Here is a 27,422-nt window from a genome sequence, read left to right as displayed (position 1 = left end):
GGCTCTAAAGTTCATTTGCAAAATTCCAGGTCACCAAGAAACCAAAAGGCCCTTCAATTATCTCGTCAGCAAAATCTTTAATGTTCAACTAATCTTCAGTATCATTTCCTGCAGAGCCAAGTACATAACATTAATGGAAATTTATAGCCATTTCTAGCTGGGTCTATAAAAAAAATATTGAAGGAAGTCCTTCCTCCTTCCTAATTTTCAAAACAGCATACCACCATAGCATTCATCAAGGTTTCACCCAAAGTATTTTTTGGGGATTAATTGGCTCCCTCAATTTCTTCTTGGGATTATGCTGTAATTTTCCTCCCTTTCTTAATCATACCTAAGCTGTGAAAGCATTTGTAGATGGATATCATGGAAGTACAACTCAATTTTATATATATACATATACATATATACATATATATATGCACATACACACACACACACACACACACACACATACGCACATAATTTTTTTTAATTATTATAGAGATGAGGTCTCACTACATTGTCCAGTCTGGTCTCAAATTCCTGAGCCCAAGTAAGCCTCCTACCTCGGCCTCCCAACGTGCTGGGATTAGTCATGAGCCATTGCACCCAGCCTTGAAATCCCATTTTCAACCAACATTTATTCCTTTTATTTTTTGGATGAAAGATTATAAATGCCCTACAAACAAAATAACCTACTTGATACACTCCCTCTCTACCGCAGCATTCTATTAGAAACCTGCATTTGTGTCTTTACCGTCCCCCAAAGCATCTCTAAAGGTGAGCCATGACAAGCCAACGTACGTGCAGGGCCCAGCTATGTGGTACCCACCCAGGATCCTGTGACACAGGACAATGATGGCCAATTCCAGACCTACAGTTCTTACCTCTGCCCACCCACTTACCCGCATCAGCACTGGAAACTGTCAGGCTGATCCCTTCCCAAGGGGGTCAACCTCAAGTATTTCTTTTTCTTATTCCCTACGGACGACATCCCTCCAAATAGAATCTCAGAATCTTGAATGCCAAAAACCACCATGTATTTCCCTGTTTCCACACCCAAGACAAAGGTAGCTGAGAACATCAAAGCAGTTAAAGAATGTCTATTGTTCTGCCTAAAACTCCTTTATGCTTAGAGAAAATACTTCAAATAAGACCAACTGATATGCACTAGAAGCAAATCATGACCACACTTATAAACTTTGTCTTTCAATCTTCCTCTTCAAGCATCAAATAGTCACATAGAAAAAAAAGAGCCCTACAATTACAATACTAGCTTCACATGGCTTTCATCCACATTGGGTAGAGCAGCTAAATTCACCATACTGTGAAGCCCAGTTACACAGATCTAGATTGCTCTTTGACACCAGAACATATAAAATGGTAACCTTAAACAGGTTTAGATTCACTCAACTCAAAACTTTCTCTCATCTTTCCGTTTCAATGAGGCCTCTCACAGAGTCTCCATGAAAAGTTTCCCCAAAATACAATAAAATCATAATCTGCCCCAACTCACTAATACTGCCTGGGCTCAAATACAAAGCTCCAGCTCTCAAACCGTGTGACAGCAACCAAGTGACTCTACAACCCTCTGTCTTCTTTGTCTAAAACAGAGGTCATCATGGGGCCTAAGAAAACAGGATTCACAGGCAAGGCAAGGGAGACACAGTTCATGTGTGGCACCAGCGTCAGTGAGCCTTCTACAAATGTTAGCAATTATGATTACTCTGGTTGCTGTTGCTTTAATGTGACAATAAATTAACAATAAAAGGGCAGTTCTAGAACCAGTGGAAACCTAGAATCATAGGAGCAGGTGTTGCCTGATGCTGCCTGACAGCTACTTTGCTGATAGCTACTTTGTCAGGCAGGTGGGACAAGGATGATTGAATGGCTTGTGATTTGGAATGCCCTTAGTTAAAATGACTGCTCTCCTACAAATGGTCCTCCCCAGGTACAGCATGTTTGATTTACAGACAAGAAAAAAACCGCCAAACTTCTGAATCCCATCACTAACTTGGATTACAGAGATAATACCTGTAGCCAAAGTTTACCCAAAATTTTAACCAAGACATGGTGAAAGAGTGCTGGGAGACCACTCATCTAGGTTTGCAACGATTTTTAATGTTCATTTGCAGTATCACAAAGAACAGATTCCCTTTACAAGACCTGCACACCATCCCAAATGAAATTTGGTATTGTCATCAAAATTTTAACAACCACTAGGGAATTAATCTTAAAGTTCTGTTTTCTAAACCATCCTCAGGCTACATCTATTTCTTTCCCTTAGCCCAGTGTTTCTCAAACTGTAGACCCCAAACCAGCAACATCAACATCATCTGGGAAGTTGGGAATGCAAAAATCTAAGACCCCACCACAGGCCTACTCAATCTGAAACTCTGGGGTGGGGCCAGCGCTCTGTTTTAACAAGGCCTCCAGGTGATCCTTGGATGCCTGCTCAAGGTGGAGAACCACTGCCAACAGCCTATAAACATGTGGGCTGGACGATTACTTCAGACAGCTCTATTCCTTAAAAAACTATCTGGCATTTTTCTGTCCCCTAGAAACCTGCTATAGGATGATGTCAACTGTTCTTTCTATTTTTAATTCCTCATGATGAGGCTGAGGATGATTCATTCAGCACCTTATGTGATCACTTAAATAGTAAGGATCCTTCCCTCCCACCCCTAATGGAAGGTGACTGCTGCCTGTTATTTCTGATGTAATTACAGGAACAATTCAGTAATAAAAGCTTCTCCTTCATCAACCTCAGCGAAAGCTGTAATAGAGACTTATAACTCCCCGTTAGTTTCCATAACCTGTTCCTCATAAGGTATCCTTTGAAACCCATCTTACCACATGTCATAACAAGGAAACACAGAACCCAGGATCAAATTTATAGTTAATAGAGATTAAAACTGCAAGTCTTTGGGCAAGTCTGTACCAACCATCTGGTTTTCTCTCATTTATCTAAGTGAAATCCCTAATAAAAAAAAAAAAGTTGATTTAAAGCTGTCTACGGGTGCTGAGATGACCATATCAATTGCACATGGTCTCAACACTGTCCAACATCTATCTAATTACCAAAGTAGGAAGCATTCAGGGACATTTCCTAAATATTGAATAAAACCTTTTCTATACTTTTAATTTGCTGAGGTGTGTATTAATTCAGAGAAGTTAATTTCATACCTGCTGTGAGGTCTCCTGATGAATTGTGAACACCAATGTGTTATTAATTTCCCTTTCATTTTTTTAATTAATTTCTTACTTAATGCTGGACAAGAAAGGTGAGATTAATAATGTCTGAGAGGCAATGTTCAGTTCTTGTAATACACTAAATCAACCTCACGTGTTCAAGTAAACAGCCCAGATAAGTTAATGATAATTGAACCGGCTCTAGAAAGTGTCCAAAGTGCCATGTAAATAAATGCCCAGAAACCCAGAGTGTTTAAGCTGTAAACTCCAGTTAATACTCCGCGGGGAGGGGAAGAGAATGAACACCAGAATTCTGAAGACTGCACTATGCATGAATAAACGTGTGCCCTGTTGACCAGAGACATGGATTTATTTATCACACTGTAGTTCTTACATTTCCAAGGGTCCCTCTGTGTATCACTCAGCCTCTTCACACCTTTCTCCTTGTCTTCTCTCGACTGTCTCTGCGATCATCTCAGCTCTCTTGGCTCAATACGTGTGAAGAGATGAGTCGCCCTCATCAGAGACTATGAAGGAAAAGAGCAAGAACCCAGTCTTATGCAATTTTAGATCATCAGGGATCTTTGTGTCTGCATGGCAGTCCTATTCCCCTTCATATTGCCAATAGTGAGAACCTGCTACGTGCCGAGACACAAGGAGCCTCATGCAAGTTATCAAACATAGCTGCACCTCTTTGAGGTACTACTTCCCATATCCTACAGGAGCAGAAACTGAGGCTCAGAAAGCTAAATATCTTGCAGAGCTGATACCCGTCTTAACACAGATCTGCCAGGCTCCCAAGCCTGGAGTCTTCCATATCACAAGTTACAGAACATTTCTGGCTAGGAACACAAGTTACAGAACATTGCTGGCTCCACAGATACTTTTTCTTAGACGACCTGAATGCTATCAGCACGCCATCTTTCTCTAAAAAACTTCCCTTCCTATTTCCAGCTTCAACTCACCAAAGTCATCTTTGAATTCCAACATGAAAATAGAACCTCACAATCCCAGGCAATATATTAAATTTTCTAATGCCCACTAGAGTAGCCTATATCTTAAATCTCCACTCTCAAATGAGCCTGCCCCACTAGGACTTACACCCCAGCTCTATGGCTAAATAGAGTAATCAGTCATCTCTGGCCATCAGCTAGAGCAGTGCTGTCCAATACGGTAGCCACTTAACTACATGTGGTTATTTCAACATAAAGAAAATTTTAAAATTTCACTCCTCAGATGCTCTAGCCATATTTTAAATGCTCAAAAGCCAGTTGTGACTAATGGCTACCCTACTGGAGAGCACAGATACAGAACATTTCTATCACCACAGAAAGTTCTACCACACAGCCCTGGTACAGGGGTATCTCAGGGCAGCATCCTTTCAACTTATACCCTACCAATACCATGCTGGAGGACAGGGCCTCCTTACCACAGAATTAAGGGATTGTCAGGCTACGTATGGCCATGCTCATGTGTGGTTTTTTTTTGTTGTTGTTGTTGTTTTTTTTTTTTTGAGACAAATGTCACTACGTTGCCCAGGCTGGAGCACAGTGGCTATTCACAGGCACAATTATAGCACAGAATGGCCTCAACCTTCTAGACTCAAGCGATCCTCTTGCCTCAGTAGATCTCATCTTTGAAGGAATAACATTCCTGGAAGAGTTAAATCATTTGGCATACTTATTAATCTAGCATACTAACTAATAAGTGGACTGATCTCATAGGACAGAAAGTGTCAGAAATAAGAGGCACTAAGAGAAAATCATAGTAAGCCCCTGCATTCAGGAATAACCACCCTGTGCAACTGCACCTCGGGAAGCACCCAAGCACAAGCCCCACAGACAAGCAGAACCACCCATACAGGCACAACTCTGAGGCACATCCTCATCAAGACTCTCTCCACTGAGAAGTTAGCCTCTACAATTCTTCCTTGGCAAGATGAGGTCCCCAAATTTGGTCTCTTCTTTCTATTAAAGAGGACAATGCTGGGAAACCAACTCTCAAATCATTATATTTCCTACTGACCACTCACTGAATTGCTTCGCTAAAAGTTGGAATAATTAGCAAGTAGACGAGCTTTTGCTGACAATGACAGCAGGCTAGAGAAGAGAGCCTCAGTTCCCTTGGGGACAACTGACCTAGAGTTTTAATTTAAAAGATGTTCAGGAATTAAAAACCTGAGAAATTCTGGGTGTAGCTCCAATTTGGGGAATAACCCCAGAATACAATATTGGTTACTGCTGGATTAGAACAGCCAGAGTGAGGCACGCAGAGTGGTAAATAGGCAAGATCACTGATGTGAACTTCAACTGTTACCACCTGCAGGTTCCCTGCACAGTGCATTTCTTCTCTCTTCTCTTCCTGCACTCTCTGTGCATTCAGCCACTAAAACTGAATTCCACACCCAAGACAAGCCAGCCTTCATGGCTGACAAATTGGTCTATAAAGAAGTGAATCCAACTCATAATGCCACTTCTTCTGTTGCCAACTCTTTCAGGTGATTTTGGCAACCCCTTTGATAGCCACTGACTCAAACTGCTATACAGGTCAGACCTGGGTCTCTCAGTACAATGTTAAGGTAATAAATGGGAACTGTGTAGAGTTAAGACAGGAAACCAAAGTGGAGAATTTTCTAATGACGAATGCAAATCAATTCATCCACCTGGGCACCGAGTGTGGGAAAATAAACAAGTTCCTCTTAGAGCTTCTGACAATCATCCAGTCCTGGACAAATGTACCTCTCTCCTGTGAGCATTCAACTCAATCCCATCAGTTAAGATGTCTGCCTCTTCTCAGCATTACTCACCTTTGCTTAAGAACCACAGCTAGTTGAATTACTAACCCTGACAAGAGTCCCTGTCTTAACTGTCTCCTACTCAGCAGCTTACAGGCAGCTTTCTAACCAGCTGGGCCTTTCTCCAGCCTCATGCCCCTCCCCCGATTTAATCCTGCACACCTGCTAGGTGAACTGTCCGAAACACCCTCACTCCAGCCCCCACTTACTCAAGTAGGACCTTCCAACTTCAGTAAGGTGTCTTAGGTACCAACATCTCTAAGATCAAACCCTGGCCTCCAAGGTCCTCCAGAATCAGGAAGGGCTGCTTAAGAAATCGACCTTTTCTCCACATCATAGTCAGGTTATCTTCCCTGCCCCCAGTGCATCCCCCTTCCAAACCCAACTTTCCCTTGCATAACTCAAACATCTCTGGGAAACTTTCCCTCCTGGGTGTGGTAACTCTCCTAACCAGACTGTCAACTCCTTAAGAGCCAGGCATGTCTTACACTTCTCAGTGTCTCTAAAGAGTATTTCAGACACAGAATCTTCAGCAAAACCGACACTCCACAAATATTTGACAATCCACTACATACAGTTTCTATTCATGCTCCTAAGTTCATTATTCCAACAGTAGATTCTCAGACCACTAAGGTCATCCCACTTCAATACACAGTTTGCAAGGTACTTAATGTCTCTAAACCTGAGTTTCATCTTCTGTGAAATTGCAGTAATAACAGCACCTACCCCACAGGTCATTGGGGTTAAAGAGAAAACGGCGAAGCACTCAGCATCGTGTCTGGTCCGTAGTAGGCATTCCATACATGTTATCTTTATCCCTCCTCCTAGTATTAGTAAGTTTCCTTAAGAGGACAACGTAACACAGCAGAAATAACATGGTCGGGAGGATAGAACGAACCTGTAATGAATGAAATCCCAACTCTGTTCAGATCCTGTGGGAACTCAGGGAAGTCACTCATCACTCAGCTGTATTACCTTCAATGGTAAAAGGAGATTGATAACCTCAAATGATTAGTCTAAGGACTAAACGAGAGAATATACCTCAAGTTCCCAGTACATGGCGGCTCAGTTACTGGTACTGAGTGGTTTTAACTCCCTTAAATCCCTAACAGCTATAAAAGAAAACCACACCCTTACTCTCCCCGCTTGCCTCACTGCCATCTCCTTCTGGTCACATTCTTTAAGGGAAGTGCCTAAACGAGGCCTAGCATTTCGACTGACAACCGCCAGTCTTCAGCAAAAAGTCCTAACCCCACGAGTACAAGAAAATTACATGGAGACCTGCAAGGAGACCCATTTATTTAAAGGGAGCATGTGTATTTTTTTTTTTTTTTTCCTTGAGATGGAGTCCAGCTCTGTCACCCAGGCTGGAGTGCAGTGGCGTGATCTCAGCTCACTGCCACTTCTGCCTCCTGGATTCAAGCAATTCTCCTGCTTCAGCCTCCCAAGTAGCTGGAATTACAGGCGTGCGCCACCAAGCCCGTTTTTTTGTTGCTGTTTTTTTAAGGAGAGCCAGGGTTTCACCATGCTGGCCAGACTGGTCTCAAACTCCTGACCTCACGTGTTCCACCCATCTCAACCTCCCAAAATATTGGGCTTACAGGAGTGAGCCACCTCATCTAGCCAAGCATGTATATCCTCATTCTTACCACTTCACCAATTTCCAAATATTCATATCTACTCCTATTTTACACATGTTTAGCAAGGCCCTTCTGGAAATAAAAACACTGATACTATTTAAAAAAATAAATCTATGAAACTATTCTAACAAAAGGAGAGCCCAAAGTGCTAAAAGAAAAATCCACAGATTCAACTAGATATGCAAACAAGTAGATAAAATACGACAACTTAATGAAAAACCCCCCAGCCAATATCACACCATTATTAGAAAGAAAAATAAACCACTCTTCCAAACCACATTGGGAGTTTCTGAAAACTCTGAGGGGAAGTCAGAGCAGAAGACAGTCCTGAGCTCCTTACTCCTTGCTTCCTAGGGGTCCAGGCTTCTGCCTCCTGCCAGCCAGAGTCCAGGGCCCTGGGAGGCCTTGCAGGAGGGGAGACAAAATGAGGGCAGGAGGCCAGCATTCAGAAGTTAAATGAGTAACCAGGTAACATGGTTCCCACCAGAAATATGTCTTCTAGGCAATGGTCTGATTACACAAAGCTGAAAAATGACTTCACTTCCTTCCCGTTGCTCCAAGGCCCAACCCAGCCCCCAAGGCTGGGGCCCACAGTATTGGCAACGTACTGACCTGGCTCCGGCTCAACAGGATCTTTTGCTCCTGATGCAGGCTGAGGAAGCCTTATTGGAATCCATGGTGAGAGAGTCTGTCCTTCATGAGGGCTTAGATATCCTGTAAAGAGCTGCAAACCCACGACCACTCCCAAAAACTGCAGGCAGCCTCCCTGCCTCCAAGCCTCTTCACCTCCTTGTACCACCCACCTCCAGCTGTCCTCATTTCTTCAAGCTGGAGCCTGCCTCAGGGCTCACAGGTGTTCTTTGCTAAAACTATTAAGTCTGCTCAGATCCTCCTGGCAGATCCTAGCCTGAAGTTCACCAGAAGTGTCAGATAACACTAATGATCACGGCAAAGAAGCTGGACCATTACCCAATGCTTACCAGCCGGCCAGATGCTTCCGAAGAACTGCATGCAACTTTCCCAACAACCCCTTTTAGGAGCTACCCTTTTCTCCACTTGCAGATGAAGGAACTGAAGCACAGAGAGTTAAAGCAACCTGCACAAAGTCACATCTGACAAGTGAAGCCAGGATGTAAATCTTACACAGCACCTACACCTGTAGCCACTCTCCATCCTTTGTCCTTTTGCTGACCCCTGGAAGAAACAATGACCCCTTACACCCAACAAACCAGAATCAGGTGCTGGGGGAGAAGTGGAGGACCAGATATGTTCGCACAAAACCAGCACCCAATCCTTAACCCACAAGCAGCTCGGTTGAGCCAGGCTGCGTTTTGCAAAAGTAGAAACTGTATTACCACTTGCCCCAGACTCAACCACCACACCAGTCAGGCAAATATGCTGATTGACTTGTCTGATGTAAACCCATCCCCCTTCCTAGGAAAACACAGCAGCAGCAAGCTGAGGAATCTGCATTTTCGCTCCCCGAAGGACTCTGACGCAGTTTAGGATCACGGCACCACCACCCTTCTGCAGAGCACTCAGTTTCAGGGCAGTTGGGAAAAGGATGTTAGAATCCAATAGGGAACTTTTAAAGAGATATGCCACCCCAGCAACCGAATCTCCTAGGGAGTATGGAGAGAAGAGAAGCTAAAATAGTGCTTAACTTCTAGGATCCTTATACCCCCACTACTGAGAAAATGCCTTTCCAGTAGCAAACTGTTTTCTGTTGTTGTTGTTGTTGCTGTTTTTGTTTTATTTTGTTTTTGAGACAGTCTCAATTTGTCATCCAGGCTGGAGTGCAGTGGTGTGATCTCGGTTCACTGCAACCTCCACCTCCTCAGGGGGGGCCGGGGGTGGGGTGGAGTTGTTAAGCAATTCTCCTGCCTCAGCCTCCCAAGTAGCTGGGACTACAGGCTGTGCCACCATACCCAGCTAATTTTTAGTAGACACAGGGTTTCACCATGTTGGTCAGGCTGGCCTCAAACTCCTGGCCTCAAGTGATCCGCCCTCCTCAGCCTCCCAAAGTGCTGGGATTACAGGCGTGAGCCACCATGCCCGGCCTCAACTGGTTTCTTAGGAAGATAGTAAATTAGATCATGTGAAAGTACAAATACTCTATAAAAACTCCTCTACAGAGGCTTACTATTGGCTTGAAATCAGAGAAAACACAACTGTCTTAACTCTTTCGGCCGGTATAAAGCACTAGAAACCTTCTGTCTAAGTAATTTTGTCGGGGTTCAAATGTTTTAACATTCTCACTTCCAGAGATTCACTTAGCAGACGTATTGCAAGCAAAGAGGAGGAAGAAAAAAGGGAGCAAGGGAAGGGAGAAGGGAAGGAATGGATGAATCCTGGGGCCTTTTATAGGACACTATGTTGGGAATACAGGGCCCCATAACACACACACACACACACACACACACACACACACACACACACACAGAGTAAGAATTTAGACCAGTGTCCTCCAGAAGAAATGTAATGCAAGCCACATATGTCATTTTAAATGTTCTGGCAGCCACATAAAAGGTAAACAGAAACAGGTAAAATTAATGTTTAAAATGTATTTTATTTAGCTTAATATATACAAAATACACCATGTAAAACATGTAATCAATATTGAAACACTTATGAAATAGTTTACATTCTTTTCTTCATACTAAGAATTTGGTGTGTATTTTACATTTACAGTCTATCTCGATTCAGATTCACTGCTCAATAACCACATGTGCCTACTGGTTATCACCTGAAACAGCCCAGATTCAGACAGTGAAGGGCAGATAAAGGGGAAGGGTAAGAATAAAACCCTAAAAGCTCTTGGGGTAGGGTCCATTTGGGGAGACATTAATAGTGATGGCAGTGGGGGCCCATCGGGAGCAGCTGCTGCTGTAGCAGGGGAGATGCAGGCGGGGCCGTGCACTCCACAGAGCCAGCAGAGCCCGGAACAGGAAAGAGCCCTGCCCCCTTCCAAGTTGGTGGAGCAGGAGCCCAGACCTCCTGGGTGCAGCTGCAGCCACCCAGCCACAGCTGCAGACCTGGGCATCCCTGCACTCTGGAGAGTCCAGTTAGCCCCCCAGCCCCACAGGCTTGGAAGGGCCTGCTGTTGCTGCCTGGCCTCTCTCTGCTCCCAGCGCCCACTCTAATTTCAGAGCCCACTCTAGTTTCAGAGCCAAATTGAGCCCAAGTCCCAGGCACTATCGCAACCTGGGCACATATGAGCACCCTTGGGGCAATGCTGACATGCCAGCCCTCTGCTGCCTCAGCCCCCTCCAGACATTGGACACCAACAAACAGAGGAGGAAAGCCAAGTGAGGACTTAGAGGGAGTCAGAGCAACTCAGCATGGGCCTGCTGGTGCCCCTTGGCACAAATAGTCTGGGCGCCATGGACAGGAGAAGGAGGCAGACAGGCTCCCAGGCAAAAACGAGTGGGTTCCTGGTAAAATCCCACCTTCAGGCCAGGGACAGCCTGAGGCCTAGAGGCCAGGCTGCCAGTTCCACCTACCAGACTGAGAACTTATGGTGCTTTTTGCAGCCTGCTTACAGCCACCTATGGACCAATGAGCACATAATTCCTTCCTTCTGAAGCCTGTAAAAACCCTGGACTCAGCCAGACTCGGGCAGATATCAGGACAATCTGCCTGCACAGATGAGCTACCCACTGTGGGTCTTCACTCAGCTGAGAGCTGAACACTCAGGGGACAGGCTGCCTGTGGATAGGAGCTACCCATTTCAAGTATTCTGAGAACTGTACTGCTGCTCAGTGAAGCTCCTCTCTGCCTTGCTCACCCTCCGGTTGTCCGTATACCTCATTCTTCCTCAGGACGAGAACTCAGGACCTGCCAAAAGGCAGGACTAAAAGAGCTATAACACAAACAGGGCTGAAACATACCTCTGCCCTGCTTGCCACATTGTGGGCTATGAGGAGAGAAGAGCTGCGGCTCTTTCAGGAGTCCAGATCTACGGGATCTGGACACTTCTTTTTTTTTTTTTTTTGGATGGGGTTTGCTCTTGTTGCCCAGGCTAGAGTGCAATGGCACAATCTGGGCTCACTGCAACCTCCTCCTCCTGGATTCAAGTGATTCTCCGGCCTCAGCCTCCCAAGTAGCTGGAATTACAGGCATGAGTCACCATAACTGGCTAATTTTGTATTTTTAGTAGAGACGGAGTTTCTCCATGTTGGTCAGGCTGGTCTCCAACTCCCGACCTCAGGTGTTCTGCCTGCCTCAGCTTCCCAAAGTGCTAGAATTACAGGTGTGAGCCACCACGCCCAGCTGTGACACCCTCTTTGGGGCTCTGTAGCTCCTGGCGCCTCCAAGCTTCAGGGCACCACCAGATTCCCCTCGCGCAGATGCAGGCGCCCACAGCAGAAGCTGCATGCAGTGCATCTGGTCCGGCTGCAGCCTCACACAGAACCAGCACCTGTGCCGGCGCCTGGAGCTGCCTGCTCTGCTGCCACAGCTGGCATGCCTGGCTGTGAACAGTGGCCAGAGCCCGCACTCACTTGCCCGCACACCCCTCGCCACTCCATGCCTGGATCACCCTTGGCAGGTGTGGGATCTGAGCTGGGAGCATAAGCTGAGTGCAGCCTACCGGGCCAAGTGGGCAGAACAAGTCCAACAGGTGCAAGCAATACTCAGGCAGAAGGTGTCGCCAGCCACAGAGGTTTCCCGAAGGCAAAGCAATACTCTAAGGATCCCATGACAGTAGCTTATGTTTGCAGAAACAAGAAGACCTGTGCAGAAGAAGGCTAGGAAAGTGAAGCCCAGCTTGTGAGGGCTTTGAACAATGCACCAAGGAATATGGCTCCATCTAGGATCTAGGTGGCCCTCTAGCTCATCTATAACCCCAACCTATGTTCATAAGGAGCAGGAATAATCGTTCTTCAAGCTCAACAGTGACTACATGAGAGCAATTTGTTAACCAAGAGATAGCTGGTGTCACCATACTGAGTGCCCCCAGGTACCAGGCCAGCAACTGAAGGGTCAAAGCTCAGTGCCATAAGGACACTCAGTATCATGACCCAGCTGTGCCTCATACAGCTGTCACACACCTGCCAGGAACCAAGCAAGGGTCTAGAGCCTTGTAGCACCCACCTACATAGAGCACTGGCTTCTGAGGAAATGGGCTGGAGAGCAAAGCTGCTCTCTGCACAGTGGGCCTAACCTCCATCCAAAGAAGTAAAACAACAGGTCCCTCCTCTCCTTTTACAAGACACCACTGGGAATACAGAGGTCCTCCTCTCTCTCTCTCTCTCTCTCTCTCTCTCTCTCTCTCTCTCTCTTTCACACACACACATACTCTCTATTATGAGTAGAATATAGACCAGTGATCTTCAAAGGAAATATAATGAAAACTGTTGGAGGGACAGGGGACACAGTCAATTGAACAAGAATTTGGTAGGCAGGGAAGCAAATGTGACAATAGATGCAGAAGTCAAGAGTGATTTGATGACCAGCTTTGAAGATGAAGGAGAGGCCATGAGCCAAGGAACACAGGGTCACCTCTAGAAGCTGGAAAGGCAATGAAACAACCTCCAGAAGGGATGGGATCCTGCCAGCACCTTGATCTTGACCCAGTGAGACGTACTTTGGAGTTCTGACCTCCCAAACTGTAAGAGAACAAATGTGTATTGTTTAAACCACTAAAGTTGTGGTGATTTGTTATAGCAGCCATAGGAAATTAATATTCCACTTACAGAGTGGTCAGCTAGACTAGGGGTCCCAACCCCCAAGCCATGAACCAGTATTAATCCTGGTCCGTGGCCTGTTAGGAACTGGGCTGCATAGCAGGAAGTGAGTGGCAGGCAAGTGTGCAAAGCCTCGTCTGTATTTAGAACTGCTCCCCATTGCTCACATTACCACCTGGGTGGCGCCTGTTGTCAGATCAGCCGCGATATTAAATTGGGAATTTCGGCACATGGGAGATCTAAGCTATGCGCCCCTTATGAGAATCTAATGCCTGATGATCTGTCACTGTCTCCCCTCCCATCACCCCCAGATGAGACTATCTAGTCGCAGGAAAAAAAGCTTGGGGCTCCTATTCATTCTACATTATGGTGAGTTGTATAATTATTTCATTATATATTTTATATATTATGATGTAATAATAACAGAAATAAAGTGCACAATAGATATAACATACTTGAATCATCCCAAAACTACCATCCCCCATACCTACCAGTCCATGGAAAAATTGTCTTCCATGAAACCAGTCCCTGGTGCCAAAAAGGTTGGGGACCATGGAGCTAGACAACAACACATTGGTTATAATAACTCTTCAAAGTATCAACAGTAGTAACCATGATTTTGTTAGTAACACTAGTAGGGGTCACCATATACTAAGGGCTTACTACACCCCCAAGCACCCTGCAAATGTTTCACAAGCTTCTTTTAAAAATAAGCTTTCGTTGTGGAATCATTTTAAATTTGCAGAAAAGTTGCAAAGATGGTACAGAGTCCCTGTATGCTCTTTGGCCAGCTTCCCCTAAAGTTAACATCTTACAAAACCATGATAGGTCTGTCAAAACAAAGAAATTAACATTGGTATGATACTATTAACTACAGATTTTATCAGTTTTCATAAGTATTTTATCTTCCCAAGAACCCTCCGAAGTAAGTACCATTCTAATCCTGATATGAAGGAGGATGCTGAGGCTCACTAAGAATCAATCACCTGCTTATGTTAATAATAAAATGGCAAAAACTAGCAAGGCTTAGTTTATGATTTTGGTTCCTCCCTATCCAGAGGCTCTGCTTAATCCCTACACCACAAGCTTGCCTAGATATCATCATTCCCATTTTATAATACAAGAAACCCTGACAAGAAGCTAGCTACCAGAAGGCTCACTACATAAACCTGGATGTGTGTCCGAGTCCAAAGTCCCAGTCGCACTCCGGCCACACCATCATATCCCTCCATGACACAGAGAGATGAGGAGTCGCTCAGGGCCAGTACAAAGGCCCCTGAAACCCATGAGGAATATCATGGTGGCTGTGATGTGGAGGGAGGGGATCATAGTCCTCAAAACTGCCTACTTGTTCCAGGGCAACTGGTAAAACTGAGAGCTCTCTTGTGGCTCTCATCAGTGAACAGGGACACAGAGAGCCAACTGAAGAGTGCCTTACAAGGAGCATGTCTAGAGGAATGAGTGGCAGAAGGAGTAGCAACCAACTACTCAAACCACGGAGATCCTTACTTTGGGAATCTAGAAGGAACTCTTTTAAAACATTCCTCTCCTGGGGGATCCTGTAGCTCAGTCCTTTCTAGCCCCTAGATTTTACCACCTGGGCAGCAAAAGAGGCAGGAGGAGCTGTTAACAACCTACATAGAAGAACTAAGAAGAACTACACAGGCCAAGCAGACAGAGGGCCTGGACAGACTTATCTAGACGGCCGATAACAAGCCATGTTTTTCACTTTTCTTCTAGCCTTCATTTCCTTATTGGCACTCCATGATCCACTCCAGGTGTTTTCGATGCACACTACAGTTTGAGAACCTGTGACCTAGCAATGTATTTGGAAGGGTCCCTGTATGCAAATAAACAGGACCTCCTGCGTTGACTAGGGGCCATGGAGAAGCACACAAGCTGATCTGGAAGAGGAGAATTCATTCATCTCACAGTTAGGGAGCAGTAGAGGCCAGGCTTGTGCTATGTGCTGCTGGACGTTCTAGGCTTTCTGGAGCACAAAGCGTAGGAGAGCTTGAAGACATCAATCAAGCAAGCCTATGAATGAACACAGAATTACAAACTGTTGCAACTACTATGAAAGAAAGGCATGGGACAAGGGCGGCAGAGAATGATGGGGATCTGTTCTCAGCTCAGGAGTTCAGGGAGACCTCCCTGCAGAAGGAAGGGACAATTAAGTAAAGATAGGTGGAGGCAGGAGTTGGCCAGGAAAAGAGGGAAGGAAGTGAAATTTCTCAGTGAAAGAAAAGCATGTGCAAAGGCCCTGGAGCTGGAGAGAGCATGGTACTTTGGAGATCCTGCAAGAGCCAGTGTGGCTAGAAACAGAGGGAGGCAGGAGGACAGCTGAAAATGAAGATGCTGGAGATGCCACCTGAGCCAACAGTGTGACCAAAAGTCTGTGTTGGCATCTAAGCTTAAAAAGGATGGCACTGAATTAGAATACTGACAATAAAAATAACAACCAACATTTTTTTCAGCACTTACTATGTGCCAGGCCCTGTCCTAAGTATTCCATAGTAAACAGTAATCCTGGCTGGGTGCAGTGGTTGACGCCTGTAATCCCAGCACTTTCGAAGTCCAAGCAGGGTGGATTACAAGGTCAAGAGATCAAGACCATCCCGGACAACATGGTGAAACCCCCTCTCTATTAAAAATACAAAAATTGCCGGGCACGGTGGCTCAAGCCTGTAATCCCAGCACTTTGGGAGGCCGAGGCGGGTGGATCACGAGGTCAAGAGATCGAGACCATCCTGGTCAACATGGTGAAACCCCGTCTCTACTAAAAATACAAAAAATTAGCTGGGCCCAGGAGGCGGAGGTTGCGGTGAGCCGAGATCGCGCCATTGCACTCCAGCCTGGGTAACAAGAGCGAAACTCCGTCTCAAAAAAAAAAAAAATACAAAAATTAGCCAGATGTGGTGGCGCGCACCTGTAGTCCCAGCTACTGGGGGGGCTGAGGCAGGAGAATCACCTGATCACTGAGGAGGTTGCAGTGAGCCAAGATCACGCTACTGCACTCCAGCCTGGCAACAGAGTGAGACTTGTCTCAAAAAAAAAAAATAGGTAATCCTTACAACACTCCATCAGCATGCTCCTATCAGCATGCCACTTTACAGATGAGGACACAATTCAGTTAAGCTGCTCCAAGTCAGACCTAGCTAAGGACTGGAAGGTAATCAGACCAACTTCAGAAACCAAGCCCTGAACCACTTTGTCATTCTGCAGGAGAATGGAGAAGCAGGCGGACCTTGATGATCTGCTCTGCATTTTCAAAAGCTCAGTGTGGATGCCGCGCAGACAGAGGAGTGAGAAGGGAAGCAGAGGCTGAGGCATCTTCCAGGCCAGAAATGGCAGGAGCCTGGGCCAGGGTGGTGGCAACAGAGATGTCCAAGACACAGAAATCCTGTGGCAGGGAAAGAGTGCAGTCTCCTAGGGACTGCTTCACATGTTCCAAACTGCTGACCATGAGCAAAGTGTGCGCATCCTAACCCACCCCCCTCCACCCACCATCAGACAACATGAATAAGCGCCAAGGAGAGTTCTCCCTTTTCTGCAGGACTGACCCAAAACACAGGGTCACTGAGCCACTGCTATTCCTAAGCATTAGCATTACAGAAAAAGTCTGTTCTTTGTTTAGAATGGATGTCATTATCTTCCAGGAGAGGTCACAGATGGCTGAGACACCTCACGAGGGTGCCCTGATGAACACTGACCAGATTCAAACTCAGATATAAAAAGATGCTTCCAGCTTGAATTTTAACAAGCAGAGTTTCTCTTTAATTAATTTGATCACCTCACAGCTCATTAGGGAGAGTCTTGACAGCACAGTCATCAGGATGGCTTGCATTTCTAGAAAACTCCCACCTATGGCTTGGTATAATGGTATGGGTCTTAGAGAGGCCACTTCCTTGGATGAGATTTAGAGTCTCAGGGTTGTGGTCCGTGTCCTCTGACTTCAAATAAAAAGGGTGTTGGGGGGTAGATAATGGAGGCTTACCACCAGTATACATAGCCCAAGAATCAAAGCCACTGACAGCTCTGTGCCGGCAATGGGGACACCTGGACTGGTGGAACCACTGGGTTTCTTGTCTCCCATGATGGGTCTAATCAGGACTTCTGCAAAACGGGGCTTGCCTGTGCCCTCTGACCTGCATGTCTGGACACAGCACAGACAGGCCAGGGGTGGAGCCTGGCAGGATCTGGAAGAGGACAGAGACGGGGAGGAGTGGGGAGGAGCAGGGTCACTTCCTTAAATAAATAAGTCACAGCCTCTCGTACTGCAACAGTTGTGAAAACGTCCACACGCATTTCAGAGTTTTGAAAGACTTCATCTGAGATGGGTGGAGAGGGCCAAGTGCCCCTCTGAAGCTCTCTCCTGTGTGCCATCCGTTTCCCGACCTATATTCTGTTTCTCCCGTATTTTTCCTCCTTACTTGCTGCCTTAATTGGTCACAAAATCTATGTATTATAAATTGAAACTATTAATAACAGCTGATGAGTGAAAACTGCTATGGCTCTTATTTATAAAAGTATGAAATTAAGTACCTCTTGCTTCGCAGGGCTCTCGGTATTTCTTTCCATAGGATAAAAAAAAATTAAATAGGGCATAAGAACAAACAGCGACATCCCTGCCCCTGCCCCTATGGAAGGGGCTGAGAAGCTTCTAATGATGAGGGAAGAGAGGGAGAGGATGGAGTGAAGAAGCCCATGTCTCTGGACCTCAACCCCCATAGCATTAGGGCCTTCTCTTCCCAAGGAACCAGAAGCAAGAGTTAATACGTCACTCAGTGAACACTGCTCGAGAAGTATAGTCAGTTGCCTGCTTTAAGGAAATAGTCCTCGAGTGGCCTGTAAGACGCTGAGCGAGTGGCTTAATCACCCAGCAGGGTCTAGCAGGCAATACGGAAGACTCCTCCGAGACGGCACGCCTGTAAAGGCAAAGCATTATCATTTGTAACCGGATTAATAACAACATGGGCTGGAAACAAACAGAGAGCACTGGATTACATTTCCAACCTCTTCAGGGAGACCAAGTTCAATGGAGGGTTTTATTTCTTTGTTTTTAAACAAGACAGCGTCTCCCACCATGTGACACCAAGAACACTCTCCAGGGAAATCACTTCTTGTGCGTTCGTCCTGCCAACGACAGGAGGCCTGAAGTACAGGGGTCAAAACAGTTAGTCAGGAGAAGATCTGGGAGGAATTTTACAATTCCAATTTAACAATAAAAAAAGAAAAGACGACCAAGGGTCTCCTGATCAAGCCTCTGCACTTTAAAAACGCCTTAAGGGGATCAGTATTCCCAGGTTCCAGTGTTCTGTAAGTTATTTTTTTAACCACTTGGGGTCTTGATTACAAATGTGGACTCCGGCCCAGCGTGGTGCCTCAGGCTAGTAATCCTAGCACTCTGGGAGGCTGAGGTAGGCAGATCATTTGAGGTCAGGAGTTTGAGACCAGTCTGACCAACATGGTGAAAGGCCTGTTTCTACTAAAAATACCAAAAAAATTGCCATAGTCCCAGCTATTCGGGAGGATGAGGCAGGAGAATTGCTTGGACCCAGGAGGTAGAGGTTGCAGTGAGCCAAGATCACACCACTGCACTCCAGTCTGTGCCACAGAGCAAGACTTCATCTCAAAAAAAGGCGAGGGCGGGGGGGGGGGCGTGACTCTATGCCTGGAAAGGGGATGGCTAGAGATTTCCCTTTTTAACAAGCTCCTTCAGGCTTTCTTACGCCACTGAGGTTGCCAAAGCATTGCCCTATTTCATTAATGTACTGCTGACATACAGCTAAAGTCAGAGAACGATTCATACTTTTCTTTTAAAACTAAGAATATAAACTCAATCACATTTGCACATAACTTGGAGACTAAGATAGTTACCATGTTCATCAGTCAAGTCTCTGGCTTCCCAAATTTTTCAACAGATAGTTCATTATTTTTAAAAAACTTTAAAAGACATTGATTTTACATTTACTTCATTTCCTTTGGGGAAGAATAGCAGTGCAACATTTGGCAAAAGAAAGAAGAGCTGAAAGTGACTGAGGTCCCATGATAGTGAGCGCGTCCCATAGGGCATGAATGAGTGAGGTCCCTTGGCGGTGAGTGGGACCTCAGTCACTCATGCCCTATAGGCCACATCATTATGCAAAATGCAGGCATGCCCCAACCTTGAGCCTTTCCAAACCTGGGACTGAGAACGCCTAGAGGCAAGGGGAATCCCAGTGTACAGAACACACAGGGGTGGGGTACAGATTTAGCACCAGCCCAACTCATAACAGCCTCAGATTCAGACTTCTGATCGTCTCTCCCAATGGAGTTCTGGAGCCTCACAGAGAACCGAACAATGGCGTTGAAAGCAGAAGACATTCGTCACATAACCTTGAACATATATTCATTACCAGGCCACACCGCCTATAATGTGGGTCTGGTTGGATTTGGAGTTGGGTTCAAGGCCACACAGATATTGAATGAGCCTTGTCAGCTCTTATTAACTTAGTACTTATACCAGGTTTATAAACTCTTGGAAATGTCCCCATATGCTAATAGACCCATATGTGCTATGTCTCCATATTTTTGTAACTCCCATTATTATCTTGTGAAAAGCATGACTACATTCTGTTTCCTTGTGTTAAAAAGCATCCAATTCTTAAACATAAACATTTAAAACTGTCTATGATGTTTCTAGCCCTAGATTATGTATTTTCCTACTTTTTAAATACACTGAAAGGCTCAAATTATGGAGGTAGCCACTCTTCTCTTAATCTCTGAGAGGCCCAACCTACAGAGTGGCTGATGGAGCAAATCCAGCACCAGCGTGGTCTTCTACCTACCACAGAGGATGAGTGGAAATCTCCAGGCACACGTGTCAGAAGAAGCAAGGGAGGGAGTCTCCCAATTATTAATAACATCTCCTCGGCTGGTGTCGCGGCTGTCTTGCCTGGCCAGGGGCACCCATGGGCTATGAATTATACCATTTCTCTGGGCATGGGGAGCAGAAACCAGGGGACAATTAACATGGAGAACTTCTCTGCTGGACACCAGGAGAGCCAGAGCTCAGGAAAATATAGCATCATGATCCAGAGGGTTTGCGTTTTAGTATTCCTCCTACTCTCTCTGCCTCAGTGGCCTTGCTGATGCTTCTTTAAGACAGGGGTAAACACACAAGCATCAAGATGCCATGAGGCCAGGGAAAGGAGCATTTACATCCAGCACCTAAGTGCTCAGCACTCTGCCAGGAGCCTCACAGTGCTGACATCTGACAGCCTCCCTGCCTGTTATCTGGTGATTATCTTGCCCCACCCCCACCCGCACCCATTCTAACCCTCCAACCAGCTAACTCCTGTACACACCTGGCTCCCTGCCTGCTGGCTTCCCATTGGTTCAGCCAACCAGGCACCCAGTGGGAATTGAAGGAAGGAAGAGAGAGGCCCGGGTATTTCTGGCTCAGTCTCTCATTGGGTGCCACATCTTTGGGTGACATTTTTCCTTGTCTCCTCTTCCACAGTTCCAGATCTCACTGCACTCTGGTAACTCTACTTCCTCCCCAGGCCCCTCAGCCCTAGAGGTGACAGGGCTTTTCCACTGTTGTTAGTGCCTTGGTGGATCCCTCAACCTCTATAATTATTGCTTTCATCAGTCTTCATTCAAACCATCTGAGGTGAATCGTTTCCTGCCAGAAACTCTGATACCAACTCTCATTTTCAACATGATTGCTTCTGCAAATGAGATGAAATGCATAGGTGTGGGTCTATAAGCATGTGGGGGCATTTCCAAGACTTTATTAACCTGGTGTAAGTACTAAGTTAATACAGAAGAGCTGACAAGGCCAACATCTGTGTGGCCTTGAACCCAACTCCAAATCCAACCAGATAATCATGGCAATCCCAGGTATGGGTGTAGAGCCTCTAAACTCTGTCTGTAGTAGGTGCACGGGGATTTTGTTTTTTTAATCATCCTTACTTTCTACCACCTGCTTGCGAGTAGAAAAACCTCTGAGGGGCCTATAAAACATTTCAGCTTCTCTGGGGAGTAGAATCCACAAGGAGGATAATGGTAATAGCCTGCCTGTCACTGATCTTGTACATTGCACAACAGCCCTGTAAGGAAGCTTTCTTTATCTCCATCTAACAGATGAGTAAAAAGATTCACAGACGAATATGCAACTTGCCTGGGCCTGACCTCAACGCTGTTCTTTCCTTCTCAGTGCACTATTTCTTAAAAGGAGGAAATAGGATCCACGGTATCCAAGTTACTCCTGAATTGAGCCTAGTGGGATAAGGCTCCCCAAGCACATCAAAAACACCAGGCCAGGCACGGTGGTTCACACCTGTAATCCCAGCACGTTGGGAGGCCAAAGTGGGCAGATCACCCAAGGTCAGGAGTTTGAGATCAGCATGGCCAACAAGGTGAAACACAGCCTCTTCTAAAAGTACAAAAACAAAAATTAGCCAGGCATTGTGGCAGGCTCCTGTAATCCCAGCTACTCAGCAGGCTGAAACAGGAGAACTGCTTGAACTCTTGAGGCAAAAATTGCAGTGAGCCGAGACTGCACCACTGCACTCCAGCCAGAGCAACAGAGACTCCAAAAAAAAAAAAAAAACCCACTAAAGAAAGAGAACTTTAATTTTAAGGAACAACAGCTGGCTCAGAAAGCTCTCTACAAGAGAAGTGAAGAACAGTGTACAGTGTCCCTATGAGTATAACGTGTATACAGGTATTGATCGACTTACCACCTATGCAACTTACGACCATTCGACTTTACAACCACAATCGCTAGCCACGACTGCTCCGCGTCTGGCAGCGTAAATGTTGCCCAACTGGGCGTACGACAGTGCGGACCAGCTTCCAGCAGCACTACCATCTCTGCGTGCACCATTTTAACTGTACATATAGCCTATTCAACTTATGACCGAATCATGTTACGACCAGTCTGCGGTCCCGAACGTGGTCGTAAGTCGAGCACTAGCTGTAGTATAATCTCATCATGGATAATGTATAGATATGTATATGTCAACAATGATGGTTTACGCACAAAACTTGTCAACAATATTTGTTTCTCGAAAGGTGAGAGAGTCATGCTCTTCTGTATAGTTTGAATTTTCTATCGTAAGCATGAAACTTAATTTCTTATCTAAAGAATCAGAAAGGAAGAAGAGAGAGAGGAAGTCTGGTTTGTATGAACACTTAGACCAACGGTTCTCAACTTTTCACTACACACTGGAATCCCCTGGAATCCCCTGCAATCAAGTGCAATCACCAGGACCCAACCCTGAGATCTGCAGCTCATTGGTCTGGGGTATGGCTAAAGTGCTGGAATTCTTAAAACACACCCAGGCGATTCCAATGGGCAGCAAGGGTTGAGGACCACTGCATTATCAGTCAGTATAAAATTTAGACCAGAGGGGACAGAGCAGGGGTCTTAACTTTTGTATTCTCTGGACTCCACCAGCAATCTGATGAGGCCTGTGGATGTTTCCTCAAAATAATGTCTTTAAATGCATAAAACACCAAAGATTATTTAGATATCACAGTATTTTTCCACTGTGATACGGTATGAGTGCTTCTTTATTAATACGCCAAGTAACAAGATCTAAAAATGGCTTTATTATCTACCATCATTTTGAAGTAGTGATGAATCTAAAAAATATTTAGAGATCTCTGCAACAACTGAATGTGATATGGACTTACTGATGACAAAGCTGAAGGTACTTCTAATACTACTTTGGTTTGTTACCTATATTCACAATGAAAGAAAATGCCAAATTTCAGTTAGAACTCAGTGTATACTTTTTTCCCATCCAAGCTTGCAGCCTTTCAGGCATAGAGGTGGAAGGAGGAGGGCAGGGTGCCATCAGTGAACAGGGTCACAGGACTTGCTCGTCTGGACACTGGTTCTATTACCGGGTGTAAGACCTCAGACAGAGGGAAAGAAAACAACTTCAATCACATGCTAATTTCCATTGAGGCTGTTCCTTTTTTTATTTCCTTTTTTTTTTTTTTTTTCATTAACTCTGTAAGGCTCATTCAAGACAAACAAAAAATGTGTATTTCCTGATAACTAACTACACTGTATATTTTAATTATGGCAATATTTTTCAAGTACCACTTCATGTGAAAAGATCTGTGTTTCTTCCACTAAAAAGACTCTACTGTGTTATCTGTGTCAAGACAGCCATCACATGAATGCCAGTATCTTGGGATTTAAAAAGGGGCTTTTTGAAACTAAGTGTTTAATCAATAGGTTCCTTTTCATATAGAGCTACGCTCTGCCTGCATAGACCCTGAACATGTTTTTTCTTTCATCTAAATTTGAAATAGCATTTACTATGTACTTAGCAGCTTTTTGACTTTCATTACAGCACTGGGTTCTCTTCCCAAATCACAGTATTCTAATGCTCACATCCATGCTGTACCATTATCCCATTTTACTAATAAAGAAACAAAAAGACTAAGAACTTCATAACAGCCTGATGGTACAAAATCACTTTCTCAGGAAAAAAGAGAGTGAGAGAGAGCAAGAGCCCAAACTACATTAACATCCGTGCTGAAATTCCAGTTATAAATTAAAAGGGATTTTTTTTAAGTAAATAAGACAATATTTTCTTTGGGTGGAAAGGGACTACCACACCCATTTATCCTAGCAACAGACTAAGCTAAGAAACTCCAAGGTCTACTTTTCTTCATAGCCACACTTTTCTAATGACTCCAGAGTGACTTTTTAAATTCCTTCCATTCATAAAGTAATACAACACTCCAATGAAATGCGGAAGAGAATGGCATCCTCAGACCCAGCATGTAGGCACGTCGCTGTGGAAGAGCAGCGGCCAGTCCCCAAAGCTGGAAGAAACCCAGCTGCCAATGCAGGTACCCGGCGATGCAGGAAGCGCTGGCCTATGTAAAGCAGCACACAGGTTAGAGAGGTTCCCCAGGCCAGCATTATCTTCAGACTGTAAGTTTCTCATTCCCTAACTACCAGAAGGCTTTTCAAATGAGCCTAATCAAATTTTTTGTTTTTGAAATAGGGTCCTGTTCTGTTGCACAGGGTGGAATACAGTGTGCAAGGTTCTTTGAATTGACTGCACTGTGGAGTACACCACAGTCAAGCCACAGTGACCCACACGTACACCTCCAGATGGCCTCCTGGAGCCAGAAAGTCTAAGGTAACAGAGAAACTGCAAAAGGAGAAGAATAGATACCTCCTGCAGTGCCTGATTAACCAACCTTGTGACATTCCACCTTGTTCCTGCCTCAACTGATAAGTCAACCTTGTGACATTGGACCTTGTGACAGCCCCAGCCTGGCTTGCAAAAAATGCCCTAAACTGTAACTTTCCATTACCTACCCCCAACCTATAAAACCAGCTCCTAACCCACCAGCCTCTGCTGATTCTCTTTTCGGATTCAGCCCACTAGCCAAGGACTGAATAAATAGCCCTGTTGCTCACGCAAAGCCTGTTTAGGTGGTCTCTTCATTCACAGCGCACTTAGCACAGTGGTGCTATCATAGCTTACTACAGCCTTGACCTCCCAGGCTTAAAAGACACTACCACCTCAGCCTCCTCAGTAGCTAGCACTACAGGCTCATGCTACCACATCTGGCTAATTTCTGTATTTTTTGTAGAGACAAGGTCTCACTATGTTGCCCAGGCTGGTCTGGAACTCTTGGGCTCATGAAATCCTCCCATCTGGGCCTCCCAATGTGATGAGATTAAAGGCATGAGCCACCGAACCTGGCCTAGTCAAACATTTTGATTCTCAAAATTCATTCCCTTTACTTGCAGTGGGGTAAAGGAAGATATAATGGCATTATTTTTCAAATTTTTTGCCTCCTATGAAATCAGTCCTCATTAAGGAATTTAATTGGGGTGGGGAGGCTCATAATGAATGAGTTATTTCAACATCAGACAAACACCACACATAACTAAGAATGCCCAAAACTCTCCTTAAAGCAGAACAAAGACTGCAGGAGGCTGGGCGCGGTGGCTCACGCCTGTAATCCCAACACTTTGGGAGGTCGAGGTGGGCAGATCACAAGGTCAGGAGATCAAGATCATCCTGGCTAACATGGTGAAACCCCATCTCTACTAAAAATACCAAAAATTCGCCAGGCATGGTGGCACACGCCTGTAGTCCCAGCTACTCGGGAGGCAGAGGCAGAAGAATCGCTTGAACCTAGATGGAAGCTGCAGGGAGCCAAGATCTCGCCACTGCGCTACAGCCTGGACGACAGAGTGAGACCCCATCTCAAAAAAAAAATTTTTTTTAAGATAAAGAAAGAACCCACAAAAGAGAGATCACAAGGAAAAGACCAGGCTAACCCAAATCAAGGACACTTACAGTCTTAACAGGAAGTCTCAGCAACGCATATCTTGTTCTCAACTGTTTTCCAGCAGGATGTACGAGAGTGAGGTGAAGGGACGGGGGTTGGCGGATAGGTGTTAGGAAGGAGACAGAACTGGCATTTATTAAGTCCTAGCAAGTTTAAGGGACTTCCACATGTGTCATTAACTCTCTTAATTTTTCCCATAACCTCACCAGATAGATTATCACCTCCTCAACTTTAAAACAAAATTGGAAATCAGAGAGGTTAAGCAACGTGCCCAGAGGCACACAGCTATAACCAGCAGAGTCAGAATTAGAAGGCAGGTCAAACCTGCCTCAGGGCCTCACTCTTTTTCCTGCCCCTCACTCCTCGGATCTGGTTAGTTATTTTCAGTTCAAGTGTTAAGGCTCAGGAAAATTGCATACCAGGTCCTCTAAAAAACAAAACACACACACAACTTACTTTGGTTATAATTCCTTGGAAGGAAGGGGAAAACATCAATGCATATCCAAGTCGTCAGAGAGGAGGGGAGAAGAAAGATCAAACCGCCAAATTTTCCAAAAGACTAAGGTGGGGGGTTGGGATGGATTCCAATAAATAGTGGCATTGGTGAGGATTCAAGTTCCACAAGTGAGTCTTCAACAAATGGTTTGTGATCACTTTTAAAAGGTGGTCTGCACAGCAAAATGGATTCAGAAAGAACCAAGCAGACCAGCGTGACATCATGGCCGTCTGCACTGGAAGAGACCCCTTGTTTGTCAGAACACAGGGCATCTGTTTCAACAAGCCTTAAGACCCATTTCCCACATCATGACATCATCACTCCCAAGGACCTCATCCAGGAGCCATCCAAGCAAGTACCTTCCAGAATGATTTTAGTCCCATAGCTCATCAGTCAAAAATGAGCATGCATCCCTAATATACATGACTTATTTTAAAATTAAAAACATATTCTGCTGCCAACTTATAAATATGAGTAAAACTGAAGACCTTACTTTGTATGGAAGAAAATACACATAAATTAAAGCTTTTACATTTTCTTCCCATTCCCCAAAGGATTATCCTGAGCACCAAATGTTGGAACTTAGCGTGCGATGTGGTTTGGATCTGGGTCCCTGCCCAAATTGCACATAGAACTGTAATCCCCAGTGTTGGATGTGGGGGCCTGGTGGGAGCTAACTGAATCACGGGGGTGGAGTTCTCATGAATGGGTTAACACCATCCCCTAGGTGCTATTCTCCTGATAGTGAGTGCGTTATTGTGAGATATGGTTGTTTGAAACCGTGTAGCACCTCCTGCCTCACTCACTCTTCTCCCTGCTCTGGCCATATGAAGTGCAGTCTTTTCTTCACCTTCTGCCATGATTGTGAGTTTCCTTGTACCTCCCCAGAAGCCGAGCAGATGGCCAGCATCATGCTTCCTTACAGCCTGTGAAACTGTAAGCCAATTAAACCTCTTTTCTTTATAAATTACTCAGTCTCAAGTATTTCTTTAGAGCAGTGTGAGAACAAACTAATCCAGTGCCCTAGATGCAACACAGTGGGTGCCTGGAGCCCAGGGAGCTTCACCTTCACCTCACATCCCTGACACACCTTGTCCTGGTGTGCTGTCCTTGCCTCTCTCCCAAGGCTGATGGTCTGCTCTTCCTCCCTGAGCATCCCAGAATCACTTCTTTCCATTTCCTCTCCCTGCACAGCCTTTTCCTCCTAAATTCCCTCACCTCCCTGAACTTATTACAATATCTTCTTTTCCCCCACATCCCTGTCTTCCCACTGTAGTAATTACCCAGCAAAATCCTTACGTTGTAAC

General features: G+C 45.2%; 1 protein-coding gene across 5 annotated transcripts in view; it reads right to left on the bottom strand.

Annotated features, from left to right (window-relative positions):
* MGAT5 (alpha-1,6-mannosylglycoprotein 6-beta-N-acetylglucosaminyltransferase) overlaps positions 1–27,422 on the bottom strand; it is a 325,249-nt gene that overhangs the window by 275,034 nt on the left and 22,793 nt on the right. For 2 of the 5 annotated variants that reach the window (XM_032250742.1, XM_032250743.1), the window contains exon 1: positions 3,566–7,323. The exons of the other annotated variants lie outside the window; for them this stretch is intronic. The gene's annotated coding sequence lies outside the window, so the exon portion shown is untranslated. Of the gene's footprint in view, positions 1–3,565; positions 7,324–27,422 lie in introns of those variants that run through there. 5 annotated transcript variants of the gene reach the window in all.

Source organism: Sapajus apella, unplaced genomic scaffold (assembly GCF_009761245.1).
Source record: "Sapajus apella isolate SASKATOON/1434 unplaced genomic scaffold, GSC_monkey_1.0 scaffold72, whole genome shotgun sequence".
NCBI classification, from domain to species: domain Eukaryota; kingdom Metazoa; phylum Chordata; class Mammalia; order Primates; family Cebidae; genus Sapajus; species Sapajus apella.
Note: the sequence above shows the minus strand (reverse complement) of the source record. Positions and strands in the feature narration are given on the sequence as shown.